General features: G+C 44.5%; 1 protein-coding gene across 2 annotated transcripts in view; it reads left to right on the top strand.

Annotated features, from left to right (window-relative positions):
• Window positions 1–812: 812 nt before the first annotated feature.
• Window positions 813–11,125, top strand: part of KIF16B (kinesin family member 16B) — a 288,745-nt gene continuing 278,432 nt past the window's right edge. Inside the window, exon 1 of one of the 2 annotated variants that reach the window (XR_006595389.1) lies at window positions 813–972. The gene's annotated coding sequence lies outside the window, so the exon portion shown is untranslated. The remainder of the gene's footprint in view (window positions 973–11,125) is intronic. The other variant, XR_006595390.1, reaches the window with a different exon arrangement.

Below are 11,125 nucleotides of genomic sequence, written 5' to 3'. Positions count from 1 at the left end.
CTGAATGAATGAATTTATATTCTTCGGGAGAGGGCAACGGGGAGAGGAGGACTCAGGAAAAAAGGCTGGGTCAGGCCTCACTTCTTAAGCCCTAAGCTTTAAAGAGAGGGTCGTTTTCACGCCTATGTTATGATTAAAACTGAACTACTAAACTGTAACAAATGCAAAAAAGTCCAATGAAGATCTGATTTCAGTCAGTGTAGCCATTCTCGCCAGCAGTTTAAAAACATCTAGTACCCTTTTTATTTTCATTTCTCGTCATCCCTGAATTGAGCGGTCCAAAACACACCCCTTGGTTGGGTAGTCTTAGAGCAGCAGAGAAGTACCTAGTGGGACAACCCACAAACAAGCTATGATAATCTCTGCGCCTCAGATTCTTGTTCTGTAAATTGGATGAGCTAACTCTTGCACAATGGGGTAAAACCAAGTCTTGTTATGGGTTGACACACTGTTTTCGGTCATCTGAGCCCCAGGACTGAGGTCTTCGCTCTGGCCCTAAGTTACTGTGACCCCTTCCCTTTCTTCCTCCTCCCTAGGTTTTCAGGTGATAAGGCTGGGTTGTAGCTTTCCTGAAATCACTCCTCTCCGGTAACCCTGGGTGACTTAGAGGCCACCGCCTGCGCGGAGGCTCTTCCTGACTAGGCGACCTTAGGTGGCGGTGCTCGGGCATCCCGACCCCGCCCCTCTTCGCCGCCCGGCCGCAGCCAAACCCCGGCGCGAGGATCACGCGGGCCGGAGTCGCTCTGGGCATGCTCAGTGGCCCGGCAGGTGGGGCCGCCGCGGGACGCCGGGTCCGGCCTGGAGCGGAGGGGCGGGGGTAGAGAGAGGGAAGTGGGCGGGAGCGGAGGGCAGAGTCGCTAGAGTAGCCGGCTGCCGTGGGGCGCTGGGCAGGTGGGAGCCCGCGTGGGCCAGGCCGGGATGAGCGATGGCATCGGTCAAGGTGGCCGTGAGGGTCCGGCCCATGAATCGCAGGTGAGTTGGGGGAGGCCTTAGGCGGCCCCCCGATGCGCCCCCACTCGGATGAGCCTCGTCTCCAAGTCCCTTCGAAGGGCAGCCTGGACCTAAGTGTCACGGGACGGTCTGCGGCCCACTGCTCCCTGGCTGTGGCCTCTGGGGGCCTGGAGCACTTCATGCTTTGCTGTCCCTTTTACCCTGCCCTGTTGGGGACCCTGGGGGTACCGAGTTCACGAAGCCACGTAGAAGATTCCTGCCGTATTAACTTGTGGAGGTTTGCGTGCCGCCCCCCCCCCCCCCCCAAGCGTCAAGGGATCACTTTCATGAAGGCGTAGCCTCCTTTGGGGGGAATATGAGAGTGGTTATGGGACACCTCAGCTGTCAGAGGAGCTCTCCTCAATTCTGTCAACTCAGAAGTTCTCTAGTAACAGTAATGTTACTGTTTAATTTCTTAGTGAGCGAGGATTTCGAGTCCCTGAATGTGAACCCTAACTTCTAATCAGTAACTTAGCAATTCTTAACTTCACGTTCAAGAGTGTATGGGAAACTTTAGCAAAGTTTTGACTTCAGAGGGGGAAAAAAATCAAGGACACTTAGGCACACGTGTTTGAAATCCTCTGGTGTTAACAGAGGGGAAGAGCTATAAACACATTTAGAATTTAATCTTGTATTTTTCAACAAAGTAATGCTTTTCAGAATGATTTGACTCTTTATTCACTGAAAAAACAATCTGTGCTTGCTTCTCAATGACCTCTTTATAATCAGTTTAGGAAGATGCTTTAGAAGAGTTTTTAAATTGGTTTAACTTTAAAGAATGAAGTAGACGTAAATGGTATGTGTCCTTCTGAATTGACAGGCCAAGTTCACACAAGGCCATTTGTTTTTATTGGCTTCTCCGTCAAGTTGTTGGACATTTGACTTACCATATGGCTTTTCCACTTTCTCATGTCAACTTGTGGAGGTAATTGTTTGGTGGTTCTGACAGCTGATTGGGGCAGCAGAGGATCATAAAATCAAGTGATTGCCAGAATCTTCCTCGACTCACCCGAATCTCCCTTTTTCTCTTGGCAAATAGGGAATCATTCTGGGTTGTAGCTATTGTAAACCAGTGCTTTTGTCATTTTTAAGTTACTTGTAAAGCTTTTTAGGGAAGGAGTTTGACTTTTTTGTAAGTCTGAAGAGAATATGGATGTTTTTCTGTGTATTCAGTCATACAGGACAGATGCCTAAGTCATTTAGACCATTTAAAAAGATTTTTCTTTATTCTGGATTTACATGTATAAAGAAGTTCCTCTCGCTCTTTGGAATAACATGAACACATGCTAGAAGATTGTATTGAGTAACTTTAGAAAGCACCTGCCAAATGCAAGGCACTGTCCTGAGTACTATCTGGGGAACAAGGTGAATAAGGTGTTTTTTATTTTTTTAATAAGGTGAATGAGTTTGTTTTTTTGAATTTTTTAATATTTATTTTTGAGAGAGAGAGAGTATGAGTGGGGGAAGGGGCAGAGAGAGAGAGACAGAGAGAGAGACAGAGAGGGAGACACTGAATCTGAAGCAGGCTCCAGGCTCTGAGCTGTCAGCAAAGAGCCTGACAAGGGGCCCAAACTCATGAACTGCAAGATCATGACCTGAGCCAGTCAATCGCTTAACCGACTGAGCCACCCAGGTTCCCCTAAGGTGAATGAGGTTCGATGAATGTCTTCTTAAGAGCCTACTGTCTGATGGGGTAGGGACTACACCCTGGCAGGACTCTCCTAAAACATGGGGCTGGTTGGGAGGGATGGTGCAGGTGCAGTCCTTTGCCAGTGTAGGCCTGGAGCCAGTTACATGGAGTGGCTGCAGGAAACATCCAAAGTCATGTGATTTGAGGAGGTAGATTGAAGTGATGGTATTTGTGCTTTCAGCAGAGAACTCTGGTGGTGGTATCAGGATTAGGGCAAGAGGTAAGGAAGTAGTGGTCTGAACCAAAGGCAGAAATGGGAAGGCTGGGTATGTACACCAAGACAGTTTACTGGCAGAATCGACAGGATTTGGCAGGTCCTTGGATGGGAAGGAGGAGGATGGGGAAGAACAGAAAACCATTAACTGAAGTTTGATGGTCAAGGAGGTAGAAGAGGTTTGGGGAAGGTGTGTAATGAGGTTGGTATATAACTTTTTGGAAACGGGATGCAGTGTGTCAAGTACAAGCACCGTGTGGGCACAGAGTGAGTGCTGCCCTCGTGTTGACCCTGTTGTGTGGGAAGGGCATCTGTCTCTTTGGTGGCGTTCGCTAGACTTTTAGAAACATGGGTTTATGTCTCAGGTGATTTGAAGACTGACATTTGGAAATCTTTTGCACATGGAGACAATTTAAGAGTATTACAGTGAGATTTCTCAGGAGGAGAAAATCTTATCTTTATAAAGCATATATATATGCTTTATGCACATATATATGCATGCATACACGTATATACATATACTTATGTGTGTATATCTATCTATCTATATATAGATATAGATATAGATATATATATAGCAGGTTACAAAAATAATGTTACAGTAAGAAGAAAAGGATTGGATACTGGGATATGCTTTTCTTTAGGATTCTAGGGAGAAGATTGGCTTGCCCCTCATGAAGGAGAATTAGCATAGCAAATTGTCATAACAGAGAAAGGAGAAGTGTCTCTTGAAGGAGGTGATGGTTTTTGCTGTCAGATGTTGCCAAGATGGGGCCCTGAGGATGTGAGTAAGATGAGGTCCTTGGTCTTGGAGACAGGAGCCTTGGTAACCTTCCAAAAGGCAGTTTCAAGGAGAGACAATGATCCAGAAGTTGGACATGAAATGGAAAGAGATGGACAAATGGCCGACCAGAAGTACTTGACCTAAACATGCAAATTATAATAGCAGTAAGAAACTATTGTTTATCAGTGAGCTTGGTGGACCTTAACTGAACATCAGGTGCTGGTGAAAGTGGTGATGAAATCATAAAGGGTCAAAACGCCTCAACACTTTCTTAGTGGGAATTTGACGGTAGCTATCAAGATTAGAATTTAATAAATCCACTGATCGGGCAGTTTCATTTATAAAGATTTTATTTTATGGATTATATTTCTGTCTACCAAGACGTTATGTGTAAGGATGCAGGTAGGGATGTAGGTGCAGATGTAGAATTTTTGTTTTGTTCATCTTCAGAGGAGATTTAGGCAAAGAGGAAGCAATCGACAGAAAGCAAAGGCCTGAAGTTTTGGGAGGTGAGGATCGCTGTTGGAGCTTGGCTCTAAAAGGATGGAGGCATGGCAGGGGGATGCTGACTTTCTGAGCCAGGAGCCTTTGCAGTAACTAGTCCTTGCGAACAAGCACCCAGTGCTTGATTCAGGCTGAGATGCAGTGCCTTTGTTTTTACTACGGTGGGGCTTTGGTTATGTGGCAGAAGTAGTAGTTTCAGGTTTGAAAGAACTGTTATTTTGCATCACATAACAGCAGCTACTTTATGTGAGAGTTTGCTCTGTGGCAGTGGTACAAAATCTAATTTAATCTTTGTTACAGTCTTAGTAGGTACGGACTATTATTGTCATGCCATTGTACAGATTGGGAAACATAGTTAACTTGCTCGAAGTCAGTTTTCTTTTTCTTTTCTCTTCTCTTCTTTCTTTTAATATTTATTTAGTTTGAGAGGGACAGAGGGAGCGAGAGTGAGAGAGAATCCCAAGCAGACTCTGCGCTGTCAGTGCAAAGCCGAGGTGGGGCCTGAACTAATGAAATGTGAGATCATGACCTGAGCTGAAATCCAGAGTCTATGCTTCACTGACAGAGCCACCCAGGCACCCCGCCTGAAGTCAGTTTCGGAGGGCAGTCAGCCCTGTACTTTTTGAAAATGAGTAAAATGTTTGCAGAAACTTAATTTGTTCATTGCTTTTATGGGCAAAAGTTTAACATTTATGTATCGTCTTTTTATGCCTTATGTACGTATGTCTTATGCATGCCTTTTTCTTTGTGATATCTCCCATTGTTCTTAGGCCCGGCCTTTTCTTTTTTATCGGTTTCATGTTTTACAATTTTACAAGATACTTCTTTTCCCTTCTGAAGAGAACAAAATAATGATTTGGTAACTAATTCGTTCATTTCCTTTTGTTTTCAGTTGTTTGCTTTTTTTTGCAGAAACACTAGGTGATTCTTTTGCACCATCTATCCTGTCCCATTGATTTGCCAGTGTTGATGGGGCTGGGGTCTGAGGGCAGACTGCGTGGGTCCCAGTTTTGGCTGTCATTTACAAGCTGGGTAAATTTGAGCAAGACACTTAATTGTTTTGAACCTCAGTTTTTGCAACTGTGAAATGGTGATTGTAATTGTACATGCCTTATAGATTGTGAGGCAAGGTCTTTTTTATATATTTTGTTACTGTGATTGACAAGATGACACATTTGAAATTGAAGTTCTGTAAATACGTAAAAGATTCGTGAGGTGTTACATGCAGTTCCCTCATATTTTCCGTCCTGTCCTATTTTATTCTATTGTCTTGTTAAAAAGAATACTATTTCTAGATCCACTAGATTGACTTCCAAGATCTATTAATGAGTTGCAGTTGGCAGTCTGAAAAACAACCGTCCTGGGGTTCAAATGAGATCATGCATGTGGATAAAGCCCTCCACACAGTGCCTGGCATGCAGCGAGGGCTCTGTAAGGATCAGTTATTGTTATTGCTGTTGTTTTCACATTTTAATGATGGCAACCTTAATAGTAAGTTTTTGAAAATTTTTTTGCCAAAAAAATATTTGCGAGTGCTGGCAACAGGCCAAGTGATAGCTTTTTAACGTGCTTTCTTATCTAATGAGGCAAGACCCCCCTCAGTCCTTCCCTTTTCTGACTGTTCTTAGCTTTCTTTCCAGATTAGCCTCTCAGGTGGACCCTACAGTCATGTCTATCAAGTTAAAAAGAGAAGAAGAAAAACTGTCAGTGGTATTTTGGGATTGACAGCTTTAGGGTGTACTAAAGTCTTATTTTACGAGTGTCAGGGTGGTCTCTTGGATCTGTGATGAAGACAACAGATGGCTCGGGTGTTAAGGGTGGGAGACATCTGTCAAGACGCTGCCATGTATCAGGCATCATGCCCATTTCTTTACCTTGGCAACTTCCTTTCCTGCTCCCACCAACTGAGTGACTGAGGGCTTGATTATGCCCATTTTACAGAGGGGAAACTGAGACCCTTGGATAATAGCCACTGGGGTCTGGATTTGTGCCAAGTCTACCTTTCTGTCATTTCTGAAGCTCCTCCATTATACAGACACTGAGGTGAGCAGAGGGCAGGGGACAGCCAGGCAGGTAGGAACGAGTACAGTTACAAGGGGTTTTAGACCAACCGAAGCTTCTTGTAAGAATCAGTTGACAGGTAGGTAGACAGGATGTTGTGAGGACTTTCCTTTGTTAAGCTTGGGCTTTTATCCTTTTATGCTCCAGTTTGCTGGCGGGTACGTGGCTGTGGGCCGCATGGGGCTATTTCAGTTAACATCAAGGGAGATTTCAGTTGTAGTTGCTCACTGGCGCCAGTCACATTCCAAACACTCAGTAGCCCACGTATTCAACAGTGCAGACATAGAGCATGCCCATCATCGTGGAAAGTTCTCTCCGGCGGTAAGACTGAGCTGGCTTGAGTCCCAGATTTGCCGCTTCTTAGCTTCCTGCCTTGGTGCGTAAGTGCTCTGTGGTCCAGTGTCTTCAAGTATAAAATGGAGATCTCCACAGGACCCACCTTGTGGGCTGAGATGGTGCCTGAGTGCGCTAACACTTGCTAATGCTGTTGGGCCCCAGAGCAAGGGCTCTGTAAATCTTGGCTATTCTTTTTAGGCATTGGGGGCTACTGATGGTTTTAAAACAGGGTTGTCATTTGCCATTTTATATTTTCAGAAGTTTCATCTAATAGCAGTGTGGAGAACTGCTACCAGGACCAGCAACAATGAGCTTTTATTTAGTATTTGCCAAGTGCTGTGCTAAGTGCCTCTTATGCACTAGTATTATCCCGTTGGCTTTCCTATCGTACTCTGGGATGCAAGACCCGGGGCCTAAATGTCTGTGTGAGTGGGCAGAGGCCAGTGCAGGAAGACCATAAAAACTGAAACATGACCCATGACGATGTGATTCTGGACTAGTTTGGAGTCTTAATGGGTGTTGAAATTCAACCAAGTAAATTCGAAAATCTAATAGGCTTTATTAAGCAATTCGTGAATCAGGCGGCATCCCTGTCTAGCAAATTGTAAGGAGCTCCAAGGAGTTGTACAAAATGGAAGGTTTTTATAGGGAGGAGGATGGGGTGAGAATTTATTAGCAGAAGAAAAGATTGTTTCAGGCAAGGTCACCTTCCCTGAGGGAGAACAAAGAGTCTTATTAGGTGGATCACTGTGTCTTCCTACCTCCATGGTGCTGACCAGAGAATTGTTGGCCGACTATGTTCCTGGGAGAGGTTGAAAGTACAGTTAGGTTAGATATTAAGCCCCACTTTGGTGACTTGGCCTAGCATAAGTAACTCCCATTTTGGCCTGCGGTTTTCTTTTAACATAGGAAGGGACACAGTCGAAGGATATAACTTGCAAGCAAAATCTTGAAGAAGGTTTTAGCATATTTTCTGACTGTGAAAATAATATACGCTTATAAAACAATGCATGCTCTGAAGACAAGTATGTCAAAGAAATCGAATTGAAAATAGCTCATAACTCCATGATCCAGGGATAGCTACGTGTAAACTTGATGCATTGGAATCCAGCCTTTTTTTTTCCTTGTGTAGCAACATAATGTGTACACTGTTTTATACCCTACTGTTTACATATGTAAGAGACACCCTGAAGACCAATCAGCAGTACACAGAGAGGCAAGAATCAAAGATGACTGAGTGGTTTGGGATATAAGTGGGAGAATGACTCCCCCGCAAAGTTAGGCTGCCAAGGTGAGCTGGTTGGGGTGGAGGGGCATGATGATGAGTTGAGTTGGCTCTGGATGCTGGTGGGGGATCCAGGCGGTAGGGACTCAGGTGAAGTATCAGCCCTGCGGTGTGCATTTGGATGTGGGTTCCTTGAAGGTGATGGTGGATGTGGTGGAAGTGAGCTTTGTTTCCAAGGAGAACAATAGTAAAGAAGGAAGGGTTGGTAGCAGAACAGTGTAACTGGCTGTGTGACACTTGCTCTTTAAGACTCAGTTCTCTTTTTGTAGGACATTGATTCTCAGGGTGGGCCAGGGACAGCTGGGAATCACTGAGATTCTTTTAGGGAGTTGCCAAAGTCAGAACTACTTTTGCAGTAATACTAAGACAGTTGCTCTTTTCACCCTTCTCTCATGGGGGCGTGGCGGAGTTTTCCAGGAGCACCGTGATGTACCGCGATGTCGTGGCTCTATGTGCCGTTCTATGTTTTAGAAATTTCTCAGTTTTAATTTCTTATATGGCAACTGTCAGTAAATAGTACTGCTGCTCTGCTTCTGTGAGGCACATGGCCAGACCTGGGCCCCAGCCCTCCCCTGGGCACCACAAACCTGGGCGAGGCAAAGGAGAGGTGTGGTGTGTTTGTGTTTGTTTTAAAGAAGTGGAACAGAAAACGGGGAGGTGGGGGTGGGAGAAAGAAGGCTGTGGGGGGAGGCAAGGGAGGGAGGTAGGGATGGCTAGAGGTTTCTCTCACGGGGTGTGGGGCAGCTGTGATGCTCCGGGTGAGTGAGGTTCCCCAGGGAGGGTCACGCTGTCACTGACTCACAGGATTGGGAGCACATGGAGGTTTTATCCCTTCTTTTAGACGGACTTGGCAAGTAACGTGAAGCGAGTGACTGGTGTTTTCTCATATACAAAATTTAAAAATATCTTAATGTATATAATGCACTTAAATAAGCTATGAGTACTAGTGGTTTAAAAATGCTCTTTAGTGACCCAGAGTATTAAATAAGCATGATTTGGTATTAACTTTTTCTTTGTTTTATTCATGGAGGCTGTGGGTGAGAGATCCAGAGTGTGTTTGTCTTGCTGTCTGTGTGTCAGAGGTTATTGAGAAATGTCCAGCTGTATAATACATAGCGCTTTGGTGTGAGGTTGATTCATTTTACACATCCTCATTTCATGGTTAATTTTCTAAATTGTTTCAATAGCTTTTGCTGTTTTTGGGTGTTCTAGAAGTGGGAAGCCGTCTTGCTGAAGCTTGTTTTGGGAAGGAAAACGTTCTAGTCCCACCTACGGCTGGGGGAGGATGTGATAGTGCCTTATAATTCCCAACCCCTTCCCCAGGACTGAGAGCCTCTGGTTTGTTTTGGTGGCCTGACTACATTCCGTCCGGCTCCAGTTGCTGAGACAGTCCAGGAAAAAGTCCTTCATGGGAAGGCGGGCATCATTCCCTTGGATTCAGCCTGCCAATTCCCATCAAGCTCAGAGGAGGTTCCTGCCAGCAGGACCTGGAAGCTTCCCCTCACTGTCCGGGGCTCTGGGCTGAGTGCTTGTTTCCTGCTCTATTTCCAAATACGTTCATTATTCATTGTTGCTGCTTAGTAGGGGAGAAATAACTACGTCTGTCATCAGCATAGACACTTCGAACAAATTTCAGTGGGATATGTAGAATTTAAAGTCAGTTGAGAAAGAGCTTTCACTAATGGTGCTGATCAGTGATTTTTGTCATCTATTACTATTGCCAGTGGCTCATTCATTTACTAGGAACTCTGCTAAGGCTTGTGTGGTTGCTATCTAATTTAATTCCTAGCAACAGCCCTATAGGGGTGAATACTGTTATCTCCATTTTATAGATGAGGAAACTGGGGATCAGAGAAAGATCAGGTCCTGGCCCCAGTTTTATCACATTACACTGGTTTTCTGGCTTCATAGCATTTACATTATCTGAATGTATGTATGTGTGCATATGAATGTATTTTTGTGTGTTTGCTTTTTTATCATGTTCTTGCATAAATTCTGTGAGAGCCAGTAGCCTTGTCAGTCTTACTCATGGATGTTTCTCTGAAGCCTAGAACTGTGCCTGGCGGAGAAGGGTACTCAGAAAATATTGCATTAATTACTGCCACCTCCCTTGCTCCCTGTTTCCCCTATCTTTCAGTCTGTGGATGCTTATAAGGAATCAGGAACCCATAGCCCAGTGCCTGTTACAAGAAATCAGGAACTCCTAGCTCAGCACCTGTTTTAAGGAATCAGGAACCCCTAACCCAGCATCTGTGGGATGTCTCGCACTGCTCTGTGTGAGGAGGAAAAGGGAACTTCGATGATCTTCCTGTTGGATATTAGGAGGACAAGAGAAGTAGAAGAGGGCTGAGGAGGAGCCTGGGTGAAGAATAACAGCTTTGGAGCTTTCCCTGCATATTAAGTTAATTATACACAAATTGCACATCGAATACTCATTATGTTTATCTCTTAAGGTTAGAGAATTGGAGATAAAACACTTACTGTGTTTAAATGATACATAGTTTAGGGGCGCCTGGGTGGCGCAGTCGGTTAAGCGTCCGACTTCAGCCAGGTCACGATCTCGCGGTCCGGGAGTTCGAGCCCCGCATCAGGCTCTGGGCTGATGGCTCAGAGCCTGGAGCCTGTTTCCAATTCTGTGTCTCCCTCTCTCTCTGCCCCTCCCCCGTTCATGCTCTGTCTCTCTCTGTCCCAAAAATAAATAAAAAAAAAAAAAACGTTGGAAAAAAAAATTTAAAAAAAAAAAAAAAAAAAAAAAAAAAGAAAAAAAAAATGATACATAGTTTATGGGACAAAGCACTCATGTGCCTTTTTTCAGGAAAAGGTTTTGTGTTTTTTGTTTGTTTTTGTTTTTTTAGCTTTTTATCTTGAAATAATTTTGGAATTCCAACCTCCCCTAATATTCATGTCTTACATAACCGGGGTACAGCTGCCAAACCAAGAAATTATCTGTACAAGACTATTAATGAGACTATAGTTTTAACTGACTGTCCTTTCTCTGTTCCAGCAACCAGTGCAGGACCCCACCTCACACTTAGTTGCCATGTCTCCTTAATCTCTTCTGGTCTGTGACAGTTCCTCAATTTCAAAAGAGTGCCAGTCAGTTAGCCTGTGGAATGGCCCTCAGTTTGGGTTTCTCTGATGTTTAATCATGATTGAATTGAAGAGACAGTGTTGTTGAGAACACCACATAAGTAATATTCTGCTCTTCATTTGACATCATGCCAGGGTATGTGGTGTTAGTCTGTCTTCTTAGTGGTGATG

The sequence above is a fragment of the Felis catus genome, chromosome A3 (assembly GCF_018350175.1).
Source record: "Felis catus isolate Fca126 chromosome A3, F.catus_Fca126_mat1.0, whole genome shotgun sequence".
Classification (NCBI taxonomy): Eukaryota; Metazoa; Chordata; class Mammalia; order Carnivora; family Felidae; genus Felis; species Felis catus.
Note: the sequence above shows the minus strand (reverse complement) of the source record. Positions and strands in the feature narration are given on the sequence as shown.